At 39.8% G+C, this 27,823-nt stretch overlaps 15 non-coding genes across 15 annotated transcripts; all 15 read left to right on the top strand.

Moving 5' to 3' along the window:
• Window positions 1–759: 759 nt before the first annotated feature.
• On the top strand, window positions 760–830 carry trnag-gcc. The gene has a single exon. It is a non-coding gene; the product is annotated as a tRNA-Gly (tRNA).
• A 1,431-nt stretch (window positions 831–2,261) lies between these two features.
• Window positions 2,262–2,332, top strand: trnag-gcc. Its single transcript has one exon. It is a non-coding gene; the product is annotated as a tRNA-Gly (tRNA).
• A 1,430-nt stretch (window positions 2,333–3,762) lies between these two features.
• On the top strand, window positions 3,763–3,833 carry trnag-gcc. Its single transcript has one exon. It is a non-coding gene; the product is annotated as a tRNA-Gly (tRNA).
• A 1,429-nt stretch (window positions 3,834–5,262) lies between these two features.
• Window positions 5,263–5,333, top strand: trnag-gcc. The gene has a single exon. It is a non-coding gene; the product is annotated as a tRNA-Gly (tRNA).
• A 1,430-nt stretch (window positions 5,334–6,763) lies between these two features.
• On the top strand, window positions 6,764–6,834 carry trnag-gcc. The gene has a single exon. It is a non-coding gene; the product is annotated as a tRNA-Gly (tRNA).
• Window positions 6,835–8,264: 1,430 nt separating this feature from the next.
• Window positions 8,265–8,335, top strand: trnag-gcc. The gene has a single exon. It is a non-coding gene; the product is annotated as a tRNA-Gly (tRNA).
• Window positions 8,336–9,766: 1,431 nt separating this feature from the next.
• Window positions 9,767–9,837, top strand: trnag-gcc. The gene has a single exon. It is a non-coding gene; the product is annotated as a tRNA-Gly (tRNA).
• A 1,429-nt stretch (window positions 9,838–11,266) lies between these two features.
• On the top strand, window positions 11,267–11,337 carry trnag-gcc. Its single transcript has one exon. It is a non-coding gene; the product is annotated as a tRNA-Gly (tRNA).
• Window positions 11,338–12,766: 1,429 nt separating this feature from the next.
• Window positions 12,767–12,837, top strand: trnag-gcc. The gene has a single exon. It is a non-coding gene; the product is annotated as a tRNA-Gly (tRNA).
• A 1,429-nt stretch (window positions 12,838–14,266) lies between these two features.
• On the top strand, window positions 14,267–14,337 carry trnag-gcc. Its single transcript has one exon. It is a non-coding gene; the product is annotated as a tRNA-Gly (tRNA).
• Window positions 14,338–15,766: 1,429 nt separating this feature from the next.
• trnag-gcc lies at window positions 15,767–15,837 on the top strand. The gene has a single exon. It is a non-coding gene; the product is annotated as a tRNA-Gly (tRNA).
• Window positions 15,838–17,266: 1,429 nt separating this feature from the next.
• trnag-gcc lies at window positions 17,267–17,337 on the top strand. Its single transcript has one exon. It is a non-coding gene; the product is annotated as a tRNA-Gly (tRNA).
• A 1,430-nt stretch (window positions 17,338–18,767) lies between these two features.
• On the top strand, window positions 18,768–18,838 carry trnag-gcc. The gene has a single exon. It is a non-coding gene; the product is annotated as a tRNA-Gly (tRNA).
• Window positions 18,839–21,769: 2,931 nt separating this feature from the next.
• On the top strand, window positions 21,770–21,840 carry trnag-gcc. The gene has a single exon. It is a non-coding gene; the product is annotated as a tRNA-Gly (tRNA).
• A 1,431-nt stretch (window positions 21,841–23,271) lies between these two features.
• On the top strand, window positions 23,272–23,342 carry trnag-gcc. Its single transcript has one exon. It is a non-coding gene; the product is annotated as a tRNA-Gly (tRNA).
• Window positions 23,343–27,823: the final 4,481 nt, after the last annotated feature.

The following is a 27,823-nucleotide window of genomic DNA, read 5'->3' as shown; positions in this document are numbered from 1 at the left end:
TTGTCTCCAACAAGCCTCATGTTAATTCCACAGTGAAAGAGCATTAATGGTCAAATTAGTGAGGAAAGGTGTTTGACCACAAGTATGAGCTGGCAGAGCAGACATTCTCTCTGTTCTTTGTGATTAATGAAATGTTTTCCTTTATTTGCATGGATGGATCAGTAGTAGATGTCTGATCTGATTCATTGGAGGGCTGTTTATTGTGCAAGCCAAGAACGGAAGTTTTTGTGAAAAGCACAGTTTTCACAGAGTAGATCTTGCTTTGGGTGCAAATTAGCCCTCAATTTTTCTTTTCCTTGTACAGATTGATCGGTTGTAGATGTGTCATCAGGCAGGCGGTATTGCAGCAAAACTTTAGAAATGGCGATGATGTCTAAACACGGGAATTGTTGAAGGGGTTGAAGAGGTTTTTTTTCCGTATGAAAGCAAGCCTTAATGAATTGTGAAATTTGTGTGAGAAAACATAGTTTCTCTCGCCAAGACGACATGGTTGTGTTTAATATCTGGTCTTGCATTGTTTGTTGAGTGGTAGAATTCTCACCTTTCCCCGTCTAGATTGATGAGGTGCGTATTTGGCATCAGGCAGGCGGTATTGCAGCAAAACTGTAGAAATGGTGTTGATGTGTAAAGGAGCGGAATTGTTGAATTAGTTGCAATTTTTTGATACATGAAAACAAGGCGTAATGAGTTAGGAAGTATTAGCGAGCAGACACGCTTTCTATCAATAGGAGGATGTGGTGAAACGTTGTACGTGTCTGTGCATTGGTGGTTCAGTGGTAGAATTCTCGCCTGCCACGCGGGAGACCCGGGTCCGATTCCCGGCCAATGCAACTGCTTGCCAGTTTTGGTATGGTCCAATCTCCTGCCACAAAATCAAGCTGGTCTCTAAAATTCTTCATGTAGTTAATGCAATGGAACAATATCTATTGTCAAAGCAGTGAGTGAAAGCTTTTGTCAATAACAAAGATTTGCCAGAGTAGATATTCTTTCAGTTCTCACTTCGATTTAGTCAAAACTTTTCTTTCCTTTGCATTGAAGGATCACTGGTAGATTTCTTATGTGATTCATTGGCAGACTCTTTATTGCCTGAGCCATGGAAACCAAGTGTTTGGCCAAAATTATGTCATTTCACAGAACAGACCTTGTTTCTGTTCTCAGTATCCATGCATAGATTTATGAGCGGTAGGTTTTACATCTGTCAAGTGGTACTGCAGTAAATTTTTAGAGATGGTAACAATGTCTAATAGCTGGAAATTTTTGACTGAACGGTATAGTTTTTTCTTCAATCCCTTTTTTTCGTGACCACTAGGAATTTAGTCAGAAACGTAGTTTCTGTGGTTAGCATGATATTGCTGTGTTTTTGTTTTGTTTTTGCATTGTTGCATCTGTGGTAGAATTATGGGCTGTGACGAGGAAGACTTGTGTCGGGTTCTTGGGTAATGCGGCTAAGGAAATCTCTTGAATTCACACAGTCTGCTTGGATAAAATCTCCCAGCCAACCTTGTCTCCAACAAGCCTCATGTTAATTCCACAGTGAAAGAGCATTAATGGTCAAATTAGTGAGGAAAGGTGTTTGACCACAAGTATGAGCTGGCAGAGCAGACATTCTCTCTGTTCTTTGTGATTAATGAAATGTTTTCCTTTATTTGCATGGATGGATCAGTAGTAGATGTCTGATCTGATTCATTGGAGGGCTGTTTATTGTGCAAGCCAAGAACGGAAGTTTTTGTGAAAAGCACAGTTTTCACAGAGTAGATCTTGCTTTGGGTGCAAATTAGCCCTCAATTTTTCTTTTCCTTGTACAGATTGATCGGTTGTAGATGTGTCATCAGGCAGGCGGTATTGCAGCAAAACTTTAGAAATGGCGATGATGTCTAAACACGGGAATTGTTGAAGGGGTTGAAGAGGTTTTTTTTCCGTATGAAAGCAAGCCTTAATGAATTGTGAAATTTGTGTGAGAAAACATAGTTTCTCTCGCCAAGACGACATGGTTGTGTTTAATATCTGGTCTTGCATTGTTTGTTGAGTGGTAGAATTCTCACCTTTCCCCGTCTAGATTGATGAGGTGCGTATTTGGCATCAGGCAGGCGGTATTGCAGCAAAACTGTAGAAATGGTGTTGATGTGTAAAGGAGCGGAATTGTTGAATTAGTTGCAATTTTTTGATACATGAAAACAAGGCGTAATGAGTTGGGAAGTATTAGCGAGCAGACACGCTTTCTATCAATAGGAGGATGTGGTGAAACGTTTGTACGTGTCTGTGCATTGGTGGTTCAGTGGTAGAATTCTCGCCTGCCACGCGGGAGACCCGGGTCCGATTCCCGGCCAATGCAACTGCTTGCCAGTTTTGGTATGGTCCAATCTCCTGCCACAAAATCAAGCTGGTCTCTAAAATTCTTCATGTAGTTAATGCAATGGAACAATATCTATTGTCAAAGCAGTGAGTGAAAGCTTTTGTCAATAACAAAGATTTGCCAGAGTAGATATTCTTTCAGTTCTCACTTCGATTTAGTCAAAACTTTTCTTTCCTTTGCATTGAAGGATCACTGGTAGATTTCTTATGTGATTCATTGGCAGACTCTTTATTGCCTGAGCCATGGAAACCAAGTGTTTGGCCAAAATTATGTCATTTCACAGAACAGACCTTGTTTCTGTTCTCAGTATCCATGCATAGATTTATGAGTGGTAGGTTTTACATCTGTCAAGTGGTACTGCAGTAAATTTTTAGAGATGGTAACAATGTCTAATAGCTGGAAATTTTTGACTGAACGGTATAGTTTTTTCTTCAATCCCTTTTTTTCGTGACCACTAGGAATTTAGTCAGAAACGTACTTTCCGTGGTTAGCATGATATTGCTGTGTTTTTGTTTTGTTTTTGCATTGTTGCATCTGTGGTAGAATTATGGGCTGTGACGAGGAAGACTTGTGTCGGGTTCTTGGGTAATGCGGCTAAGGAAATCTCTTGAATTCACACAGTCTGCTTGGATAAAATCTCCCAGCCAACCTTGTCTCCAACAAGCCTCATGTTAATTCCACAGTGAAAGAGCATTAATGGTCAAATTAGTGAGGAAAGGTGTTTGACCACAAGTATGAGCTGGCAGAGCAGACATTCTCTCTGTTCTTTGTGATTAATGAAATGTTTTCCTTTATTTGCATGGATGGATCAGTAGTAGATGTCTGATCTGATTCATTGGAGGGCTGTTTATTGTGCAAGCCAAGAACGGAAGTTTTTGTGAAAAGCACAGTTTTCACAGAGTAGATCTTGCTTTGGGTGCAAATTAGCCCTCAATTTTTCTTTTCCTTGTACAGATTGATCGGTTGTAGATGTGTCATCAGGCAGGCGGTATTGCAGCAAAACTTTAGAAATGGCGATGATGTCTAAACACGGGAATTGTTGAAGGGGTTGAAGAGGTTTTTTTTCCGTATGAAAGCAAGCCTTAATGAATTCAGACATTTGTGTGAGAAAACATAGTTTCTCTCGCCAAGACGACATGGTTGTGTTTAATATCTGGTCTTGCATTGTTTGTTGAGTGGTAGAATTCTCACCTTTCCCCGTCTAGATTGATGAGGTGCGTATTTGGCATCAGGCAGGCGGTATTGCAGCAAAACTGTAGAAATGGTGTTGATGTGTAAAGGAGCGGAATTGTTGAATTAGTTGCAATTTTTTGATACATGAAAACAAGGCGTAATGAGTTGGGAAGTATTAGCGAGCAGACACGCTTTCTATCAATAGGAGGATGTGGTGAAACGTTGTACGTGTCTGTGCATTGGTGGTTCAGTGGTAGAATTCTCGCCTGCCACGCGGGAGACCCGGGTCCGATTCCCGGCCAATGCAACTGCTTGCCAGTTTTGGTATGGTCCAATCTCCTGCCACAAAATCAAGCTGGTCTCTAAAATTCTTCATGTAGTTAATGCAATGGAACAATATCTATTGTCAAAGCAGTGAGTGAAAGCTTTTGTCAATAACAAAGATTTGCCAGAGTAGATATTCTTTCAGTTCTCACTTCGATTTAGTCAAAACTTTTCTTTCCTTTGCATTGAAGGATCACTGGTAGATTTCTTATGTGATTCATTGGCAGACTCTTTATTGCCTGAGCCATGGAAACCAAGTGTTTGGCCAAAATTATGTCATTTCACAGAACAGACCTTGTTTCTGTTCTCAGTATCCATGCATAGATTTATGAGTGGTAGGTTTTACATCTGTCAAGTGGTACTGCAGTAAATTTTTAGAGATGGTAACAATGTCTAATAGCTGGAAATTTTTGACTGAACGGTATAGTTTTTTCTTCAATCCCTTTTTTTCGTGACCACTAGGAATTTAGTCAGAAACGTAGTTTCTGTGGTTAGCATGATATTGCTGTGTTTTTGTTTTGTTTTTGCATTGTTGCATCTGTGGTAGAATTATGGGCTGTGACGAGGAAGACTTGTGTCGGGTTCTTGGGTAATGCGGCTAAGGAAATCTCTTGAATTCACACAGTCTGCTTGGATAAAATCTCCCAGCCAACCTTGTCTCCAACAAGCCTCATGTTAATTCCACAGTGAAAGAGCATTAATGGTCAAATTAGTGAGGAAAGGTGTTTGACCACAAGTATGAGCTGGCAGAGCAGACATTCTCTCTGTTCTTTGTGATTAATGAAATGTTTTCCTTTATTTGCATGGATGGATCAGTAGTAGATGTCTGATCTGATTCATTGGAGGGCTGTTTATTGTGCAAGCCAAGAACGGAAGTTTTTGTGAAAAGCACAGTTTTCACAGAGTAGATCTTGCTTTGGGTGCAAATTAGCCCTCAATTTTTCTTTTCCTTGTACAGATTGATCGGTTGTAGATGTGTCATCAGGCAGGCGGTATTGCAGCAAAACTTTAGAAATGGCGATGATGTCTAAACACGGGAATTGTTGAAGGGGTTGAAGAGGTTTTTTTCCGTATGAAAGCAAGCCTTAATGAATTCAGACATTTGTGTGAGAAAACATAGTTTCTCTCGCCAAGAAGACATGGTTGTGTTTAATATCTGGTCTTGCATTGTTTGTTGAGTGGTAGAATTCTCACCTTTCCCCGTCTAGATTGATGAGGTGCGTATTTGGCATCAGGCAGGCGGTATTGCAGCAAAACTGTAGAAATGGTGTTGATGTGTAAAGGAGCGGAATTGTTGAATTAGTTGCAATTTTTTGATACATGAAAACAAGGCGTAATGAGTTGGGAAGTATTAGCGAGCAGACACGCTTTCTATCAATAGGAGGATGTGGTGAAACGTTGTACGTGTCTGTGCATTGGTGGTTCAGTGGTAGAATTCTCGCCTGCCACGCGGGAGACCCGGGTCCGATTCCCGGCCAATGCAACTGCTTGCCAGTTTTGGTATGGTCCAATCTCCTGCCACAAAATCAAGCTGGTCTCTAAAATTCTTCATGTAGTTAATGCAATGGAACAATATCTATTGTCAAAGCAGTGAGTGAAAGCTTTTGTCAATAACAAAGATTTGCCAGAGTAGATATTCTTTCAGTTCTCACTTCGATTTAGTCAAAACTTTTCTTTCCTTTGCATTGAAGGATCACTGGTAGATTTCTTATGTGATTCATTGGCAGACTCTTTATTGCCTGAGCCATGGAAACCAAGTGTTTGGCCAAAATTATGTCATTTCACAGAACAGACCTTGTTTCTGTTCTCAGTATCCATGCATAGATTTATGAGTGGTAGGTTTTACATCTGTCAAGTGGTACTGCAGTAAATTTTTAGAGATGGTAACGATGTCTAATAGCTGGAAATTTTTGACTGAACGGTATAGTTTTTTCTTCAATCCCTTTTTTTCGTGACCACTAGGAATTTAGTCAGAAACGTAGTTTCTGTGGTTAGCATGATATTGCTGTGTTTTTGTTTTGTTTTTGCATTGTTGCATCTGTGGTAGAATTATGGGCTGTGACGAGGAAGACTTGTGTCGGGTTCTTGGGTAATGCGGCTAAGGAAATCTCTTGAATTCACACAGTCTGCTTGGATAAAATCTCCCAGCCAACCTTGTCTCCAACAAGCCTCATGTTAATTCCACAGTGAAAGAGCATTAATGGTCAAATTAGTGAGGAAAGGTGTTTGACCACAAGTATGAGCTGGCAGAGCAGACATTCTCTCTGTTCTTTGTGATTAATGAAATGTTTTCCTTTATTTGCATGGATGGATCAGTAGTAGATGTCTGATCTGATTCATTGGAGGGCTGTTTATTGTGCAAGCCAAGAACGGAAGTTTTTGTGAAAAGCACAGTTTTCACAGAGTAGATCTTGCTTTGGGTGCAAATTAGCCCTCAATTTTTCTTTTCCTTGTACAGATTGATCGGTTGTAGATGTGTCATCAGGCAGGCGGTATTGCAGCAAAACTTTAGAAATGGCGATGATGTCTAAACACGGGAATTGTTGAAGGGGTTGAAGAGGTTTTTTTTCCGTATGAAAGCAAGCCTTAATGAATTCAGACATTTGTGTGAGAAAACATAGTTTCTCTCGCCAAGACGACATGGTTGTGTTTAATATCTGGTCTTGCATTGTTTGTTGAGTGGTAGAATTCTCACCTTTCCCCGTCTAGATTGATGAGGTGCGTATTTGGCATCAGGCAGGCGGTATTGCAGCAAAACTGTAGAAATGGTGTTGATGTGTAAAGGAGCGGAATTGTTGAATTAGTTGCAATTTTTTGATACATGAAAACAAGGCGTAATGAGTTGGGAAGTATTAGCGAGCAGACACGCTTTCTATCAATAGGAGGATGTGGTGAAACGTTGTACGTGTCTGTGCATTGGTGGTTCAGTGGTAGAATTCTCGCCTGCCACGCGGGAGACCCGGGTCCGATTCCCGGCCAATGCAACTGCTTGCCAGTTTTGGTATGGTCCAATCTCCTGCCACAAAATCAAGCTGGTCTCTAAAATTCTTCATGTAGTTAATGCAATGGAACAATATCTATTGTCAAAGCAGTGAGTGAAAGCTTTTGTCAATAACAAAGATTTGCCAGAGTAGATATTCTTTCAGTTCTCACTTCGATTTAGTCAAAACTTTTCTTTCCTTTGCATTGAAGGATCACTGGTAGATTTCTTATGTGATTCATTGGCAGACTCTTTATTGCCTGAGCCATGGAAACCAAGTGTTTGGCCAAAATTATGTCATTTCACAGAACAGACCTTGTTTCTGTTCTCAGTATCCATGCATAGATTTATGAGTGGTAGGTTTTACATCTGTCAAGTGGTACTGCAGTAAATTTTTAGAGATGGTAACAATGTCTAATAGCTGGAAATTTTTGACTGAACGGTATAGTTTTTTCTTCAATCCCTTTTTTTCGTGACCACTAGGAATTTAGTCAGAAACGTAGTTTCTGTGGTTAGCATGATATTGCTGTGTTTTTGTTTTGTTTTTGCATTGTTGCATCTGTGGTAGAATTATGGGCTGTGACGAGGAAGACTTGTGTCGGGTTCTTGGGTAATGCGGCTAAGGAAATCTCTTGAATTCACACAGTCTGCTTGGATAAAATCTCCCAGCCAACCTTGTCTCCAACAAGCCTCATGTTAATTCCACAGTGAAAGAGCATTAATGGTCAAATTAGTGAGGAAAGGTGTTTGACCACAAGTATGAGCTGGCAGAGCAGACATTCTCTCTGTTCTTTGTGATTAATGAAATGTTTTCCTTTATTTGCATGGATGGATCAGTAGTAGATGTCTGATCTGATTCATTGGAGGGCTGTTTATTGTGCAAGCCAAGAACGGAAGTTTTTGTGAAAAGCACAGTTTTCACAGAGTAGATCTTGCTTTGGGTGCAAATTAGCCCTCAATTTTTCTTTTCCTTGTACAGATTGATCGGTTGTAGATGTGTCATCAGGCAGGCGGTATTGCAGCAAAACTTTAGAAATGGCGATGATGTCTAAACACGGGAATTGTTGAAGGGGTTGAAGAGGTTTTTTTTCCGTATGAAAGCAAGCCTTAATGAATTCAGACATTTGTGTGAGAAAACATAGTTTCTCTCGCCAAGACGACATGGTTGTGTTTAATATCTGGTCTTGCATTGTTTGTTGAGTGGTAGAATTCTCACCTTTCCCCGTCTAGATTGATGAGGTGCGTATTTGGCATCAGGCAGGCGGTATTGCAGCAAAACTGTAGAAATGGTGTTGATGTGTAAAGGAGCGGAATTGTTGAATTAGTTGCAATTTTTTGATACATGAAAACAAGGCGTAATGAGTTGGGAAGTATTAGCGAGCAGACACGCTTTCTATCAATAGGAGGATGTGGTGAAACGTTGTACGTGTCTGTGCATTGGTGGTTCAGTGGTAGAATTCTCGCCTGCCACGCGGGAGACCCGGGTCCGATTCCCGGCCAATGCAACTGCTTGCCAGTTTTGGTATGGTCCAATCTCCCTGCCACAAAATCAAGCTGGTCTCTAAAATTCTTCATGTAGTTAATGCAATGGAACAATATCTATTGTCAAAGCAGTGAGTGAAAGCTTTTGTCAATAACAAAGATTTGCCAGAGTAGATATTCTTTCAGTTCTCACTTCGATTTAGTCAAAACTTTTCTTTCCTTTGCATTGAAGGATCACTGGTAGATTTCTTATGTGATTCATTGGCAGACTCTTTATTGCCTGAGCCATGGAAACCAAGTGTTTGGCCAAAATTATGTCATTTCACAGAACAGACCTTGTTTCTGTTCTCAGTATCCATGCATAGATTTATGAGTGGTAGGTTTTACATCTGTCAAGTGGTACTGCAGTAAATTTTTAGAGATGGTAACAATGTCTAATAGCTGGAAATTTTTGACTGAACGGTATAGTTTTTTCTTCAATCCCTTTTTTTCGTGACCACTAGGAATTTAGTCAGAAACGTAGTTTCTGTGGTTAGCATGATATTGCTGTGTTTTTGTTTTGTTTTTGCATTGTTGCATCTGTGGTAGAATTATGGGCTGTGACGAGGAAGACTTGTGTCGGGTTCTTGGGTAATGCGGCTAAGGAAATCTCTTGAATTCACACAGTCTGCTTGGATAAAATCTCCCAGCCAACCTTGTCTCCAACAAGCCTCATGTTAATTCCACAGTGAAAGAGCATTAATGGTCAAATTAGTGAGGAAAGGTGTTTGACCACAAGTATGAGCTGGCAGAGCAGACATTCTCTCTGTTCTTTGTGATTAATGAAATGTTTTCCTTTATTTGCATGGATGGATCAGTAGTAGATGTCTGATCTGATTCATTGGAGGGCTGTTTATTGTGCAAGCCAAGAACGGAAGTTTTTGTGAAAAGCACAGTTTTCACAGAGTAGATCTTGCTTTGGGTGCAAATTAGCCCTCAATTTTTCTTTTCCTTGTACAGATTGATCGGTTGTAGATGTGTCATCAGGCAGGCGGTATTGCAGCAAAACTTTAGAAATGGCGATGATGTCTAAACACGGGAATTGTTGAAGGGGTTGAAGAGGTTTTTTTTCCGTATGAAAGCAAGCCTTAATGAATTCAGACATTTGTGTGAGAAAACATAGTTTCTCTCGCCAAGACGACATGGTTGTGTTTAATATCTGGTCTTGCATTGTTTGTTGAGTGGTAGAATTCTCACCTTTCCCCGTCTAGATTGATGAGGTGCGTATTTGGCATCAGGCAGGCGGTATTGCAGCAAAACTGTAGAAATGGTGTTGATGTGTAAAGGAGCGGAATTGTTGAATTAGTTGCAATTTTTTGATACATGAAAACAAGGCGTAATGAGTTGGGAAGTATTAGCGAGCAGACACGCTTTCTATCAATAGGAGGATGTGGTGAAACGTTGTACGTGTCTGTGCATTGGTGGTTCAGTGGTAGAATTCTCGCCTGCCACGCGGGAGACCCGGGTCCGATTCCCGGCCAATGCAACTGCTTGCCAGTTTTGGTATGGTCCAATCTCCTGCCACAAAATCAAGCTGGTCTCTAAAATTCTTCATGTAGTTAATGCAATGGAACAATATCTATTGTCAAAGCAGTGAGTGAAAGCTTTTGTCAATAACAAAGATTTGCCAGAGTAGATATTCTTTCAGTTCTCACTTCGATTTAGTCAAAACTTTTCTTTCCTTTGCATTGAAGGATCACTGGTAGATTTCTTATGTGATTCATTGGCAGACTCTTTATTGCCTGAGCCATGGAAACCAAGTGTTTGGCCAAAATTATGTCATTTCACAGAACAGACCTTGTTTCTGTTCTCAGTATCCATGCATAGATTTATGAGTGGTAGGTTTTACATCTGTCAAGTGGTACTGCAGTAAATTTTTAGAGATGGTAACAATGTCTAATAGCTGGAAATTTTTGACTGAACGGTATAGTTTTTTCTTCAATCCCTTTTTTTCGTGACCACTAGGAATTTAGTCAGAAACGTAGTTTCTGTGGTTAGCATGATATTGCTGTGTTTTTGTTTTGTTTTTGCATTGTTGCATCTGTGGTAGAATTATGGGCTGTGACGAGGAAGACTTGTGTCGGGTTCTTGGGTAATGCGGCTAAGGAAATCTCTTGAATTCACACAGTCTGCTTGGATAAAATCTCCCAGCCAACCTTGTCTCCAACAAGCCTCATGTTAATTCCACAGTGAAAGAGCATTAATGGTCAAATTAGTGAGGAAAGGTGTTTGACCACAAGTATGAGCTGGCAGAGCAGACATTCTCTCTGTTCTTTGTGATTAATGAAATGTTTTCCTTTATTTGCATGGATGGATCAGTAGTAGATGTCTGATCTGATTCATTGGAGGGCTGTTTATTGTGCAAGCCAAGAACGGAAGTTTTTGTGAAAAGCACAGTTTTCACAGAGTAGATCTTGCTTTGGGTGCAAATTAGCCCTCAATTTTTCTTTTCCTTGTACAGATTGATCGGTTGTAGATGTGTCATCAGGCAGGCGGTATTGCAGCAAAACTTTAGAAATGGCGATGATGTCTAAACACGGGAATTGTTGAAGGGTTTGAAGAGGTTTTTTTCCGTATGAAAGCAAGCCTTAATGAATTCAGACATTTGTGTGAGAAAACATAGTTTCTCTCGCCAAGACGACATGGTTGTGTTTAATATCTGGTCTTGCATTGTTTGTTGAGTGGTAGAATTCTCACCTTTCCCCGTCTAGATTGATGAGGTGCGTATTTGGCATCAGGCAGGCGGTATTGCAGCAAAACTGTAGAAATGGTGTTGATGTGTAAAGGAGCGTAATTGTTGAATTAGTTGCAATTTTTTGATACATGAAAACAAGGCGTAATGAGTTGGGAAGTATTAGCGAGCAGACACGCTTTCTATCAATAGGAGGATGTGGTGAAACGTTGTACGTGTCTGTGCATTGGTGGTTCAGTGGTAGAATTCTCGCCTGCCACGCGGGAGACCCGGGTCCGATTCCCGGCCAATGCAACTGCTTGCCAGTTTTGGTATGGTCCAATCTCCCGCCACAAAATCAAGCTGGTCTCTAAAATTCTTCATGTAGTTAATGCAATGGAACAATATCTATTGTCAAAGCAGTGAGTGAAAGCTTTTGTCAATAACAAAGATTTGCCAGAGTAGATATTCTTTCAGTTCTCACTTCGATTTAGTCAAAACTTTTCTTTCCTTTGCATTGAAGGATCACTGGTAGATTTCTTATGTGATTCATTGGCAGACTCTTTATTGCCTGAGCCATGGAAACCAAGTGTTTGGCCAAAATTATGTCATTTCACAGAACAGACCTTGTTTCTGTTCTCAGTATCCATGCATAGATTTATGAGTGGTAGGTTTTACATCTGTCAAGTGGTACTGCAGTAAATTTTTAGAGATGGTAACAATGTCTAATAGCTGGAAATTTTTGACTGAACGGTATAGTTTTTTCTTCAATCCCTTTTTTTCGTGACCACTAGGAATTTAGTCAGAAACGTAGTTTCTGTGGTTAGCATGATATTGCTGTGTTTTTGTTTTGTTTTTGCATTGTTGCATCTGTGGTAGAATTATGGGCTGTGACGAGGAAGACTTGTGTCGGGTTCTTGGGTAATGCGGCTAAGGAAATCTCTTGAATTCACACAGTCTGCTTGGATAAAATCTCCCAGCCAACCTTGTCTCCAACAAGCCTCATGTTAATTCCACAGTGAAAGAGCATTAATGGTCAAATTAGTGAGGAAAGGTGTTTGACCACAAGTATGAGCTGGCAGAGCAGACATTCTCTCTGTTCTTTGTGATTAATGAAATGTTTTCCTTTATTTGCATGGATGGATCAGTAGTAGATGTCTGATCTGATTCATTGGAGGGCTGTTTATTGTGCAAGCCAAGAACGGAAGTTTTTGTGAAAAGCACAGTTTTCACAGAGTAGATCTTGCTTTGGGTGCAAATTAGCCCTCAATTTTTCTTTTCCTTGTACAGATTGATCGGTTGTAGATGTGTCATCAGGCAGGCGGTATTGCAGCAAAACTTTAGAAATGGCGATGATGTCTAAACACGGGAATTGTTGAAGGGGTTGAAGAGGTTTTTTTCCGTATGAAAGCAAGCCTTAATGAATTCAGACATTTGTGTGAGAAAACATAGTTTCTCTCGCCAAGACGACATGGTTGTGTTTAATATCTGGTCTTGCATTGTTTGTTGAGTGGTAGAATTCTCACCTTTCCCCGTCTAGATTGATGAGGTGCGTATTTGGCATCAGGCAGGCGGTATTGCAGCAAAACTGTAGAAATGGTGTTGATGTGTAAAGGAGCGTAATTGTTGAATTAGTTGCAATTTTTTGATACATGAAAACAAGGCGTAATGAGTTGGGAAGTATTAGCGAGCAGACACGCTTTCTATCAATAGGAGGATGTGGTGAAACGTTGTACGTGTCTGTGCATTGGTGGTTCAGTGGTAGAATTCTCGCCTGCCACGCGGGAGACCCGGGTCCGATTCCCGGCCAATGCAACTGCTTGCCAGTTTTGGTATGGTCCAATCTCCCGCCACAAAATCAAGCTGGTCTCTAAAATTCTTCATGTAGTTAATGCAATGGAACAATATCTATTGTCAAAGCAGTGAGTGAAAGCTTTTGTCAATAACAAAGATTTGCCAGAGTAGATATTCTTTCAGTTCTCACTTCGATTTAGTCAAAACTTTTCTTTCCTTTGCATTGAAGGATCACTGGTAGATTTCTTATGTGATTCATTGGCAGACTCTTTATTGCCTGAGCCATGGAAACCAAGTGTTTGGCCAAAATTATGTCATTTCACAGAACAGACCTTGTTTCTGTTCTCAGTATCCATGCATAGATTTATGAGTGGTAGGTTTTACATCTGTCAAGTGGTACTGCAGTAAATTTTTAGAGATGGTAACAATGTCTAATAGCTGGAAATTTTTGACTGAACGGTATAGTTTTTTCTTCAATCCCTTTTTTTCGTGACCACTAGGAATTTAGTCAGAAACGTAGTTTCTGTGGTTAGCATGATATTGCTGTGTTTTTGTTTTGTTTTTGCATTGTTGCATCTGTGGTAGAATTATGGGCTGTGACGAGGAAGACTTGTGTCGGGTTCTTGGGTAATGCGGCTAAGGAAATCTCTTGAATTCACACAGTCTGCTTGGATAAAATCTCCCAGCCAACCTTGTCTCCAACAAGCCTCATGTTAATTCCACAGTGAAAGAGCATTAATGGTCAAATTAGTGAGGAAAGGTGTTTGACCACAAGTATGAGCTGGCAGAGCAGACATTCTCTCTGTTCTTTGTGATTAATGAAATGTTTTCCTTTATTTGCATGGATGGATCAGTAGTAGATGTCTGATCTGATTCATTGGAGGGCTGTTTATTGTGCAAGCCAAGAACGGAAGTTTTTGTGAAAAGCACAGTTTTCACAGAGTAGATCTTGCTTTGGGTGCAAATTAGCCCTCAATTTTTCTTTTCCTTGTACAGATTGATCGGTTGTAGATGTGTCATCAGGCAGGCGGTATTGCAGCAAAACTTTAGAAATGGCGATGATGTCTAAACACGGGAATTGTTGAAGGGTTTGAAGAGGTTTTTTTCCGTATGAAAGCAAGCCTTAATGAATTCAGACATTTGTGTGAGAAAACATAGTTTCTCTCGCCAAGACGACATGGTTGTGTTTAATATCTGGTCTTGCATTGTTTGTTGAGTGGTAGAATTCTCACCTTTCCCCGTCTAGATTGATGAGGTGCGTATTTGGCATCAGGCAGGCGGTATTGCAGCAAAACTGTAGAAATGGTGTTGATGTGTAAAGGAGCGTAATTGTTGAATTAGTTGCAATTTTTTGATACATGAAAACAAGGCGTAATGAGTTGGGAAGTATTAGCGAGCAGACACGCTTTCTATCAATAGGAGGATGTGGTGAAACGTTGTACGTGTCTGTGCATTGGTGGTTCAGTGGTAGAATTCTCGCCTGCCACGCGGGAGACCCGGGTCCGATTCCCGGCCAATGCAACTGCTTGCCAGTTTTGGTATGGTCCAATCTCCCGCCACAAAATCAAGCTGGTCTCTAAAATTCTTCATGTAGTTAATGCAATGGAACAATATCTATTGTCAAAGCAGTGAGTGAAAGCTTTTGTCAATAACAAAGATTTGCCAGAGTAGATATTCTTTCAGTTCTCACTTCGATTTAGTCAAAACTTTTCTTTCCTTTGCATTGAAGGATCACTGGTAGATTTCTTATGTGATTCATTGGCAGACTCTTTATTGCCTGAGCCATGGAAACCAAGTGTTTGGCCAAAATTATGTCATTTCACAGAACAGACCTTGTTTCTGTTCTCAGTATCCATGCATAGATTTATGAGTGGTAGGTTTTACATCTGTCAAGTGGTACTGCAGTAAATTTTTAGAGATGGTAACAATGTCTAATAGCTGGAAATTTTTGACTGAACGGTATAGTTTTTTCTTCAATCCCTTTTTTTCGTGACCACTAGGAATTTAGTCAGAAACGTAGTTTCTGTGGTTAGCATGATATTGCTGTGTTTTTGTTTTGTTTTTGCATTGTTGCATCTGTGGTAGAATTATGGGCTGTGACGAGGAAGACTTGTGTCGGGTTCTTGGGTAATGCGGCTAAGGAAATCTCTTGAATTCACACAGTCTGCTTGGATAAAATCTCCCAGCCAACCTTGTCTCCAACAAGCCTCATGTTAATTCCACAGTGAAAGAGCATTAATGGTCAAATTAGTGAGGAAAGGTGTTTGACCACAAGTATGAGCTGGCAGAGCAGACATTCTCTCTGTTCTTTGTGATTAATGAAATGTTTTCCTTTATTTGCATGGATGGATCAGTAGTAGATGTCTGATCTGATTCATTGGAGGGCTGTTTATTGTGCAAGCCAAGAACGGAAGTTTTTGTGAAAAGCACAGTTTTCACAGAGTAGATCTTGCTTTGGGTGCAAATTAGCCCTCAATTTTTCTTTTCCTTGTACAGATTGATCGGTTGTAGATGTGTCATCAGGCAGGCGGTATTGCAGCAAAACTTTAGAAATGGCGATGATGTCTAAACACGGGAATTGTTGAAGGGTTTGAAGAGGTTTTTTTCCGTATGAAAGCAAGCCTTAATGAATTCAGACATTTGTGTGAGAAAACATAGTTTCTCTCGCCAAGACGACATGGTTGTGTTTAATATCTGGTCTTGCATTGTTTGTTGAGTGGTAGAATTCTCACCTTTCCCCGTCTAGATTGATGAGGTGCGTATTTGGCATCAGGCAGGCGGTATTGCAGCAAAACTGTAGAAATGGTGTTGATGTGTAAAGGAGCGTAATTGTTGAATTAGTTGCAATTTTTTGATACATGAAAACAAGGCGTAATGAGTTGGGAAGTATTAGCGAGCAGACACGCTTTCTATCAATAGGAGGATGTGGTGAAACGTTGTACGTGTCTGTGCATTGGTGGTTCAGTGGTAGAATTCTCGCCTGCCACGCGGGAGACCCGGGTCCGATTCCCGGCCAATGCAACTGCTTGCCAGTTTTGGTATGGTCCAATCTCCCGCCACAAAATCAAGCTGGTCTCTAAAATTCTTCATGTAGTTAATGCAATGGAACAATATCTATTGTCAAAGCAGTGAGTGAAAGCTTTTGTCAATAACAAAGATTTGCCAGAGTAGATATTCTTTCAGTTCTCACTTCGATTTAGTCAAAACTTTTCTTTCCTTTGCATTGAAGGATCACTGGTAGATTTCTTATGTGATTCATTGGCAGACTCTTTATTGCCTGAGCCATGGAAACCAAGTGTTTGGCCAAAATTATGTCATTTCACAGAACAGACCTTGTTTCTGTTCTCAGTATCCATGCATAGATTTATGAGTGGTAGGTTTTACATCTGTCAAGTGGTACTGCAGTAAATTTTTAGAGATGGTAACAATGTCTAATAGCTGGAAATTTTTGACTGAACGGTATAGTTTTTTCTTCAATCCCTTTTTTTCGTGACCACTAGGAATTTAGTCAGAAACGTAGTTTCTGTGGTTAGCATGATATTGCTGTGTTTTTGTTTTGTTTTTGCATTGTTGCATCTGTGGTAGAATTATGGGCTGTGACGAGGAAGACTTGTGTCGGGTTCTTGGGTAATGCGGCTAAGGAAATCTCTTGAATTCACACAGTCTGCTTGGATAAAATCTCCCAGCCAACCTTGTCTCCAACAAGCCTCATGTTAATTCCACAGTGAAAGAGCATTAATGGTCAAATTAGTGAGGAAAGGTGTTTGACCACAAGTATGAGCTGGCAGAGCAGACATTCTCTCTGTTCTTTGTGATTAATGAAATGTTTTCCTTTATTTGCATGGATGGATCAGTAGTAGATGTCTGATCTGATTCATTGGAGGGCTGTTTATTGTGCAAGCCAAGAACGGAAGTTTTTGTGAAAAGCACAGTTTTCACAGAGTAGATCTTGCTTTGGGTGCAAATTAGCCCTCAATTTTTCTTTTCCTTGTACAGATTGATCGGTTGTAGATGTGTCATCAGGCAGGCGGTATTGCAGCAAAACTTTAGAAATGGCGATGATGTCTAAACACGGGAATTGTTGAAGGGGTTGAAGAGGTTTTTTTCCGTATGAAAGCAAGCCTTAATGAATTCAGACATTTGTGTGAGAAAACATAGTTTCTCTCGCCAAGACGACATGGTTGTGTTTAATATCTGGTCTTGCATTGTTTGTTGAGTGGTAGAATTCTCACCTTTCCCCGTCTAGATTGATGAGGTGCGTATTTGGCATCAGGCAGGCGGTATTGCAGCAAAACTGTAGAAATGGTGTTGATGTGTAAAGGAGCGGAATTGTTGAATTAGTTGCAATTTTTTGATACATGAAAACAAGGCGTAATGAGTTGGGAAGTATTAGCGAGCAGACACGCTTTCTATCAATAGGAGGATGTGGTGAAACGTTGTACGTGTCTGTGCATTGGTGGTTCAGTGGTAGAATTCTCGCCTGCCACGCGGGAGACCCGGGTCCGATTCCCGGCCAATGCAACTGCTTGCCAGTTTTGGTATGGTCCAATCTCCTGCCACAAAATCAAGCTGGTCTCTAAAATTCTTCATGTAGTTAATGCAATGGAACAATATCTATTGTCAAAGCAGTGAGTGAAAGCTTTTGTCAATAACAAAGATTTGCCAGAGTAGATATTCTTTCAGTTCTCACTTCGATTTAGTCAAAACTTTTCTTTCCTTTGCATTGAAGGATCACTGGTAGATTTCTTATGTGATTCATTGGCAGACTCTTTATTGCCTGAGCCATGGAAACCAAGTGTTTGGCCAAAATTATGTCATTTCACAGAACAGACCTTGTTTCTGTTCTCAGTATCCATGCATAGATTTATGAGTGGTAGGTTTTACATCTGTCAAGTGGTACTGCAGTAAATTTTTAGAGATGGTAACAATGTCTAATAGCTGGAAATTTTTGACTGAACGGTATAGTTTTTTCTTCAATCCCTTTTTTTCGTGACCACTAGGAATTTAGTCAGAAACGTAGTTTCTGTGGTTAGCATGATATTGCTGTGTTTTTGTTTTGTTTTTGCATTGTTGCATCTGTGGTAGAATTATGGGCTGTGACGAGGAAGACTTGTGTCGGGTTCTTGGGTAATGCGGCTAAGGAAATCTCTTGAATTCACACAGTCTGCTTGGATAAAATCTCCCAGCCAACCTTGTCTCCAACAAGCCTCATGTTAATTCCACAGTGAAAGAGCATTAATGGTCAAATTAGTGAGGAAAGGTGTTTGACCACAAGTATGAGCTGGCAGAGCAGACATTCTCTCTGTTCTTTGTGATTAATGAAATGTTTTCCTTTATTTGCATGGATGGATCAGTAGTAGATGTCTGATCTGATTCATTGGAGGGCTGTTTATTGTGCAAGCCAAGAACGGAAGTTTTTGTGAAAAGCACAGTTTTCACAGAGTAGATCTTGCTTTGGGTGCAAATTAGCCCTCAATTTTTCTTTTCCTTGTACAGATTGATCGGTTGTAGATGTGTCATCAGGCAGGCGGTATTGCAGCAAAACTTTAGAAATGGCGATGATGTCTAAACACGGGAATTGTTGAAGGGGTTGAAGAGGTTTTTTTTCCGTATGAAAGCAAGCCTTAATGAATTCAGACATTTGTGTGAGAAAACATAGTTTCTCTCGCCAAGACGACATGGTTGTGTTTAATATCTGGTCTTGCATTGTTTGTTGAGTGGTAGAATTCTCACCTTTCCCCGTCTAGATTGATGAGGTGCGTATTTGGCATCAGGCAGGCGGTATTGCAGCAAAACTGTAGAAATGGTGTTGATGTGTAAAGGAGCGGAATTGTTGAATTAGTTGCAATTTTTTGATACATGAAAACAAGGCGTAATGAGTTGGGAAGTATTAGCGAGCAGACACGCTTTCTATCAATAGGAGGATGTGGTGAAACGTTGTACGTGTCTGTGCATTGGTGGTTCAGTGGTAGAATTCTCGCCTGCCACGCGGGAGACCCGGGTCCGATTCCCGGCCAATGCAACTGCTTGCCAGTTTTGGTATGGTCCAATCTCCTGCCACAAAATCAAGCTGGTCTCTAAAATTCTTCATGTAGTTAATGCAATGGAACAATATCTATTGTCAAAGCAGTGAGTGAAAGCTTTTGTCAATAACAAAGATTTGCCAGAGTAGATATTCTTTCAGTTCTCACTTCGATTTAGTCAAAACTTTTCTTTCCTTTGCATTGAAGGATCACTGGTAGATTTCTTATGTGATTCATTGGCAGACTCTTTATTGCCTGAGCCATGGAAACCAAGTGTTTGGCCAAAATTATGTCATTTCACAGAACAGACCTTGTTTCTGTTCTCAGTATCCATGCATAGATTTATGAGTGGTAGGTTTTACATCTGTCAAGTGGTACTGCAGTAAATTTTTAGAGATGGTAACAATGTCTAATAGCTGGAAATTTTTGACTGAACGGTATAGTTTTTTCTTCAATCCCTTTTTTTCGTGACCACTAGGAATTTAGTCAGAAACGTAGTTTCTGTGGTTAGCATGATATTGCTGTGTTTTTGTTTTGTTTTTGCATTGTTGCATCTGTGGTAGAATTATGGGCTGTGACGAGGAAGACTTGTGTCGGGTTCTTGGGTAATGCGGCTAAGGAAATCTCTTGAATTCACACAGTCTGCTTGGATAAAATCTCCCAGCCAACCTTGTCTCCAACAAGCCTCATGTTAATTCCACAGTGAAAGAGCATTAATGGTCAAATTAGTGAGGAAAGGTGTTTGACCACAAGTATGAGCTGGCAGAGCAGACATTCTCTCTGTTCTTTGTGATTAATGAAATGTTTTCCTTTATTTGCATGGATGGATCAGTAGTAGATGTCTGATCTGATTCATTGGAGGGCTGTTTATTGTGCAAGCCAAGAACGGAAGTTTTTGTGAAAAGCACAGTTTTCACAGAGTAGATCTTGCTTTGGGTGCAAATTAGCCCTCAATTTTTCTTTTCCTTGTACAGATTGATCGGTTGTAGATGTGTCATCAGGCAGGCGGTATTGCAGCAAAACTTTAGAAATGGCGATGATGTCTAAACACGGGAATTGTTGAAGGGGTTGAAGAGGTTTTTTTATTCCGTATGAAAGCAAGCCTTAATGAATTCTGAAATTTGTGTGAGAAAACAGTTTCTCTCGCCAAGACGACATGGTTGTGTTTAATATCTGGTCTTGCATTGTTTGTTGAGTGGTAGAATTCTCACCTTTCCCCCGTCTAGATTGATGAGGTGCGTATTTGGCATCAGGCAGGCGGTATTGCAGCAAAACTGTAGAAATGGTGTTGATGTGTAAAGGAGCGGAATTGTTGAATTAGTTGCAATTTTTTGATACATGAAAACAAGGCGTAATGAGTTGGGAAGTATTAGCAAGCAGACACGCTTTCTATCAATAGGAGGATGTGGTGAAACGTTATACGTGTCTGTGCATTGGTGGTTCAATTGTAGAATTCTCGCCTGCCACGCGGGAGACCCGGGTCCGATTCCCGGCCAACGCAACTGTTTGCCAGTTTTGGTATGGTCCAATCTCCTGCCACAAAATCAAGCTGGTCTCTAAAATTCTTCATGTAGTTAATGCAATGGAACAATATCTATTGTCAAAGCAGTGAGTGAAAGCTTTTGTCAATAACAAAGATTTGCCAGAGTAGATATTCTTTCAGTTCTCACTTCGATTTAGTCAAAACTTTTCTTTCCTTTGCATTGAAGGATCACTGGTAGATTTCTTATGTGATTCATTGGCAGACTCTTTATTGCCTGAGCCATGGAAACCAAGTGTTTGGCCAAAATTATGTCATTTCACAGAACAGACCTTGTTTCTGTTCTCAGTATCCATGCATAGATTTATGAGTGGTAGGTTTTACATCTGTCAAGTGGTACTGCAGTAAATTTTTAGAGATGGTAACGATGTCTAATAGCTGGAAATTTTTGACTGAACGGTATAGTTTTTTCTTCAATCCCTTTTTTTCGTGACCACTAGGAATTTAGTCAGAAACGTACTTTCCGTGGTTAGCATGATATTGCTGTGTTTTTGTTTTGTTTTTGCATTGTTGCATCTGTGGTAGAATTATGGGCTGTGACGAGGAAGACTTGTGTCGGGTTCTTGGGTAATGCGGCTAAGGAAATCTCTTGAATTCACACAGTCTGCTTGGATAAAATCTCCCAGCCAACCTTGTCTCCAACAAGCCTCATGTTAATTCCACAGTGAAAGAGCATTAATGGTCAAATTAGTGAGGAAAGGTGTTTGACCACAAGTATGAGCTGGCAGAGCAGACATTCTCTCTGTTCTTTGTGATTAATGAAATGTTTTCCTTTATTTGCATGGATGGATCAGTAGTAGATGTCTGATCTGATTCATTGGAGGGCTGTTTATTGTGCAAGCCAAGAACGGAAGTTTTTGTGAAAAGCACAGTTTTCACAGAGTAGATCTTGCTTTGGGTGCAAATTAGCCCTCAATTTTTCTTTTCCTTGTACAGATTGATCGGTTGTAGATGTGTCATCAGGCAGGCGGTATTGCAGCAAAACTTTAGAAATGGCGATGATGTCTAAACACGGGAATTGTTGAAGGGGTTGAAGAGGTTTTTTTTTCCGTATGAAAGCAAGCCTTAATGAATTCTGAAATTTGTGTGAGAAAACAGTTTCTCTCGCCAAGACGACATGGTTGTGTTTAATATCTGGTCTTGCATTGTTTGTTGAGTGGTAGAATTCTCACCTTTCCCCGTCTAGATTGATGAGGTGCGTATTTGGCATCAGGCAGGCGGTATTGCAGCAAAACTGTAGAAATGGTGTTGATGTGTAAAGGAGCGGAATTGTTGAATTAGTTGCAATTTTTTGATACATGAAAACAAGGCGTAATGAGTTGGGAAGTATTAGCGAGCAGACACGCTTTCTATCAATAGGAGGATGTGGTGAAACATTGTACGTGTCTGTGCATTGGTGGTTCAGTGGTAGAATTCTCGCCTGCCACGCGGGAGACCCGGGTCCGATTCCCGGCCAATGCAACTGCTTGCCAGTTTTGGTATGGTCCAATCTCCTGCCACAAAATCAAGCTGGTCTCTAAAATTCTTCATGTAGTTAATGCAATGGAACAATATCTATTGTCAAAGCAGTGAGTGAAAGCTTTTGTCAATAACAAAGATTTGCCAGAGTAGATATTCTTTCAGTTCTCACTTCGATTTAGTCAAAACTTTTCTTTCCTTTGCATTGAAGGATCACTGGTAGATTTCTTATGTGATTCATTGGCAGACTCTTTATTGCCTGAGCCATGGAAACCAAGTGTTTGGCCAAAATTATGTCATTTCACAGAACAGACCTTGTTTCTGTTCTCAGTATCCATGCATAGATTTATGAGTGGTAGGTTTTACATCTGTCAAGTGGTACTGCAGTAAATTTTTAGAGATGGTAACGATGTCTAATAGCTGGAAATTTTTGACTGAACGGTATAGTTTTTTCTTCAATCCCTTTTTTTCGTGACCACTAGGAATTTAGTCAGAAACGTAGTTTCCGTGGTTAGCATGATATTGCTGTGTTTTTGTTTTGTTTTTGCATTGTTGCATCTGTGGTAGAATTATGGGCTGTGACGAGGAAGACTTGTGTCGGGTTCTTGGGTAATGCGGCTAAGGAAATCTCTTGAATTCACACAGTCTGCTTGGATAAAATCTCCCAGCCAACCTTGTCTCCAACAAGCCTCATGTTAATTCCACAGTGAAAGAGCATTAATGGTCAAATTAGTGAGGAAAGGTGTTTGACCACAAGTATGAGCTGGCAGAGCAGACATTCTCTCTGTTCTTTGTGATTAATGAAATGTTTTCCTTTATTTGCATGGATGGATCAGTAGTAGATGTCTGATCTGATTCATTGGAGGGCTGTTTATTGTGCAAGCCAAGAACGGAAGTTTTTGTGAAAAGCACAGTTTTCACAGAGTAGATCTTGCTTTGGGTGCAAATTAGCCCTCAATTTTTCTTTTCCTTGTACAGATTGATCGGTTGTAGATGTGTCATCAGGCAGGCGGTATTGCAGCAAAACTTTAGAAATGGCGATGATGTCTAAACACGGGAATTGTTGAAGGGGTTGAAGAGGTTTTTTTTTCCGTATGAAAGCAAGCCTTAATGAATTGTGAAATTTGTGTGAGAAAACATAGTTTCTCTCGCCAAGACGACATGGTTGTGTTTAATATCTGGTCTTGCATTGTTTGTTGAGTGGTAGAATTCTCACCTTTCCCCGTCTAGATTGATGAGGTGCGTATTTGGCATCAGGCAGGCGGTATTGCAGCAAAACTGTAGAAATGGTGTTGATGTGTAAAGGAGCGGAATTGTTGAATTAGTTGCAATTTTTTGATACATGAAAACAAGGCGTAATGAGTTGGGAAGTATTAGCAAGCAGACACGCTTTCTATCAATAGGAGGATGTGGTGAAACGTTATACGTGTCTGTGCATTGGTGGTTCAATTGTAGAATTCTCGCCTGCCACGCGGGAGACCCGGGTCCGATTCCCGGCCAATGCAACTGCTTGCCAGTTTTGGTATGGTCCAATCTCCTGCCACAAAATCAAGCTCGTCTCTAAAATTCTTCATGTAGTTAATGCAATGGAACAATATCTATTGTCAAAGCAGTGAGTGAAAGCTTTTGTCAGTAACAAAGATTTGCCAGAGTAGATATTCTTTCAGTTCTCACTTCGATTTAGTCAAAACTTTTCTTTCCTTTGCATTGAAGGATCACTGGTAGATTTCTTATGTGATTCATTGGCAGACTCTTTATTGCCTGAGCCATGGAAACCAAGTGTTTGGCCAAAATTACGTCATTTCACAGAACAGACCTTGTTTCTGTTCTCAGTATCCATGCATAGATTTATGAGTGGTAGGTTTTACATCTGTCAAGTGGTACTGCAGTAAATCTTTAGAAATTTTTTTTAGTTTCTCTCGCCAAGACGACATGGTTGTGTTTAATATCTGGTCTTGCATTGTTTGTTGAGTGGTAGAATTCTCACCTTTCCCCGTCTAGATTGATGAGGTGCGTATTTGGCATCAGGCAGGCGGTATTGCAGCAAAACTGTAGAAATGGTGTTGATGTGTAAAGGAGCGGAATTGTTGAATTAGTTGCAATTTTTTGATACATGAAAACAAGGCGTAATGAGTTGGGAAGTATTAGCAAGCAGACACGCTTTCTATCTCAGTATCCATGCATAGATTTATGAGTGGTAGGTCTTACATCTGTCAAGTGGTACTGCAGTAAATCTTTAGAAATGGTAACGATGTCTAATAGCCGAAAATTTTTGACTGAACGGTATAGTTTTTTATTCAATCCCTTTTTTTCGTGACCACTAGGAATTTAGTCAGAAACGTACTTTCCGTGGTTAGCATGATATTGCTGTGTTTTGGTTTTGTTTTTACATTGTGGCATCTGTGGTAGAATTATGGGCTGTGACGAGGAAGACTTGTGTCGGGTTCTTGGGTAATGCGGCTAAGGAAATCTCTTGAATTCACACAGTCTGCTTGGATAAAATCTCCCAGCCAACCTTGTCTCCAACAAGCCTCATGTTAATTCCACAGTGAAAGAGCATTAATGGTCAAATTAGTGAGGAAAGGTGTTTGACCACAAGTATGAGCTGGCAGAGCAGACATTCTCTCTGTTCTTTGTGATTAATGAAATGTTGTCCTTTATTTGCATGGATGGATCTGTATTGCATTGTTGGTTGAGTGGTAGAATTCTCACCTTTCTTCGTACAGGTTGATGTGTTGTGTATTTGGCATCAGGCAAGCAGTACTGCACGAACATTTTTGAAATTGTGATGATGTCTAAACACCAGAATTTTTGAACCGGTTTAAGAGTTTTTAAAAGTAGTACGAACAGTAGTTGCACAACCTCATGCCTTTCCCAACATCTTGTACTATTCTCTTTGCACACCAGCTACGTCAACAACAAGAACTACCATTGCTCTAACAGAAGTGCTGTCTTCAGATCCGAGCACATCTACTATAAAGCACTGGCTAAACTGCCTTGACTACGTTTTTTTTACGCCTGTAAATAGCATCCGCATCCCCAAGAAGTCAATTTCAGTTGGGCAACCCTTTGAGAATTCTGCCACTTAATTATCCATGAGTATCTGCGGAAATTCTCATGGGTTCATAGGAAAGGTGAAAATTGTCGTGCACATGTTTTTGCTGCAAAGTGTCTAAGATAATATGTTCAAAGGTAGCAAAAAAGTTCTTTTGTTTGCGGTGGCATTATTCCAGAATGTCATTGGTCACAGACATCATTGCAGTTTTTACAGAAAAAGATCTTTCCTGCAAGGAGTACCTGGATGAGTTGGAGAATGCCTTTGTGGCATCATTCCTACTGACATGGGTGCTGCATTTAAAAAATGTCCTTGGTTGAGGAAAACACTGGTGCAGTACACGACACCAAAAGCATTACCCAAGACTCTCCATTTGAGAAACTGAAAAGATTTTCTTTTGAGGAAAGGAAAAATCATGGAAAAAGTGTATCTAGAGCATAATTGAATCCATAGTGCTGCCCAAGCCTGCTTCACATCCTCAGGCCCTACCTGGCAACTCTGCCACTTTGGGCAAGAATGTCATGCTAAAGGAGGAGAAAATAGATGAGACTCACCTCAACTAACCTCTGAATCAAGAAGAGATGTGGCAGAAAAGAAGAAAAAAGAAAAAAACAGGCAAAGTACTGTAACCCCCAAAAGCACCTACAGACAATCCAGTTGCTCACAGCTCCTGGTTTTGTCATGTAAAACCTGAAAATGACACTGTAACACTTACCAACCCTTCTAAATTTGACAGTCCCTTGTACATTATTTATTTGGCCATGAAGAGTCGAGCAGAATGAGATGACAAAAGTACAGAAGAAGTATGGCTGAAGGGGAAGAGGAGTTTTGTGAAGTCACCTTAATAGTCATGACAAAATATTAATTTTATGCATTTTTGTAATCATCCTACCAAATGCAGAATGACTTTATTTGCTGACTTCAAACTTAGAAGCCTAGTTGGATATTCATTTCTCTTCTTATTTCTGATTTAAAAAAACAGACATATGTGTTGCCCGGGGAGAAAAACGTACACATGCTGCCACTTCATTAAATGGGTACCTCCTCCACAGACTCTTGAATCAATGTGGTGGATCATTCTCAGCACTGCAGTGACATTGATGAGTGGACACAGTGAGTGAATACAGTGTTTAAAAACTCCAGCAGCACTGCTGTGTCTGATCCACTCGTACCAGCACAACACACACTAACACACCACCTTTTTTGTGTTTGTATATATATATATATATATATATATATATATATATACAAACACAAAAAAGGCAAAAGGGAAAAAAGCGCTACATACATTTTGTGAAAGGGATATATATAAGAGACAAAAAAAGAAAGTGTAAAACAAACAACAAGGTGGTGATTGCATTCAGAAAATGCTCCTGCGAATATATATATATATATATATATATATATATATATATATATATATACATACATATACATATAAATATATACATATAAATATATATATATATATATATATATGTACATATATATGTATATATATATATATATATATATATATATATATATATATATTTATATATATATATATATATATATATATATATATACATATATATATATTCGCAGGAGCAGTTTCTAAACTGCTGAGCTAAATGTTTATGTTGGATGAACTGCAGCTGAAATGCAGCTAGTGTGTTTGGTGATATGACTAGTGTGGTAGAACTGTGGTCACATAGACTTTTGTTGGGGAGGGGGTGGGCGCGCACATTACATTGCAGTGCATGCTGGGGATTGAAGTGCAGCGCACTGCGAAACAGGCTAATATTATTAGAAAAAAGTAATTTTGTGGCCCGTAAAGGGCTCATCTGGTCTGCAGGCCTTGTCTTTAACAAATGGGCTCTATAGCCTAAGATACCAAATGAACAGGTTCAGAATAAAAACAAAATAATAGTACAATTTCTTATTCTTCAGAATTGTAGAAGTCTGATATATAATTTTAAAATATTTTTTTCAAATTAATGAAACATTTTAAAAATAATGTGATAATGCCTTCGGAATTAAAAAGAAAGTGACATTGGCCAACACTCTGTAGTCTAGGGTGCCAAGATCACATGAAGCTGAAGTCATGGGTTGCAATTAGTCCCATCATGAAATTTCTCTTCCTCTTTGCCCACACATTCTATCATATTGCATGCTGTTCACATGGGTCACAATAAAAAATTCTACAGTAAAAATTCTTCTTTTTAAGGGTTCAGACCACTTCTTGTATTGTGTCTTCAATTCAAATGTCAGATTTTGGAGACATTTTGAAAATCAGAAAACAATTCTTTAGGCAAAAGAAAATCAGAAAACAATTCTTTGTGCAATTTGCACACACATCCTATTGTCTTCACAATGCCTTCACAGGGTCACAATAAAAAAATCTACAGTAATAATTCTTCTCCTTCAAGATTTTCAGAGTCTGTTGTATCGTGTCCTAAACCTACCTGCAAGACTTTTGAGACGTTTTGAGAATTAGAAAATAATTCTCTAGGAATTAAGATGTATGTACAGTTTGCCCACACCCTAAGTTCAGAGGGTCCTTTGGTATTTTTTCATTCTTCTTCAGGATTTTGATATCTTATTTACAAATTCATGAGGTAGGAGGTAAGACAGGTCCATAGCAAATAATCACGACTTTGCACTTCACTTTTCTGTTATTTAATTACTGTGTTTTACACAATGCTGAGTTATAAAATACGTTATAAATTCCGTTCAAAATTAAACCTGGATGGCCACTGTGTGAGTTTTTTCTTTTTATTCAGTTTATTACGTTTTATGTACATATATGTCATCCTCAGACTTAAGACGCGCCATCTACAGGCGTCAGAATGTAACTGCTGCACCATTTATGGTAGAACGGGAAACTCGAACAAGACGCTAGCGAATAAGAAGCCAACTTCATCCTCACTGAGGCCGAAGTTTTTATTA

The sequence above is a fragment of the Colossoma macropomum genome, unplaced genomic scaffold (genome assembly GCF_904425465.1).
Source record: "Colossoma macropomum unplaced genomic scaffold, Colossoma_macropomum, whole genome shotgun sequence".
In the NCBI taxonomy this organism is placed as follows: Eukaryota; Metazoa; Chordata; class Actinopteri; order Characiformes; family Serrasalmidae; genus Colossoma; species Colossoma macropomum.
This window is presented reverse-complemented; position numbering and strand designations above follow the sequence as displayed.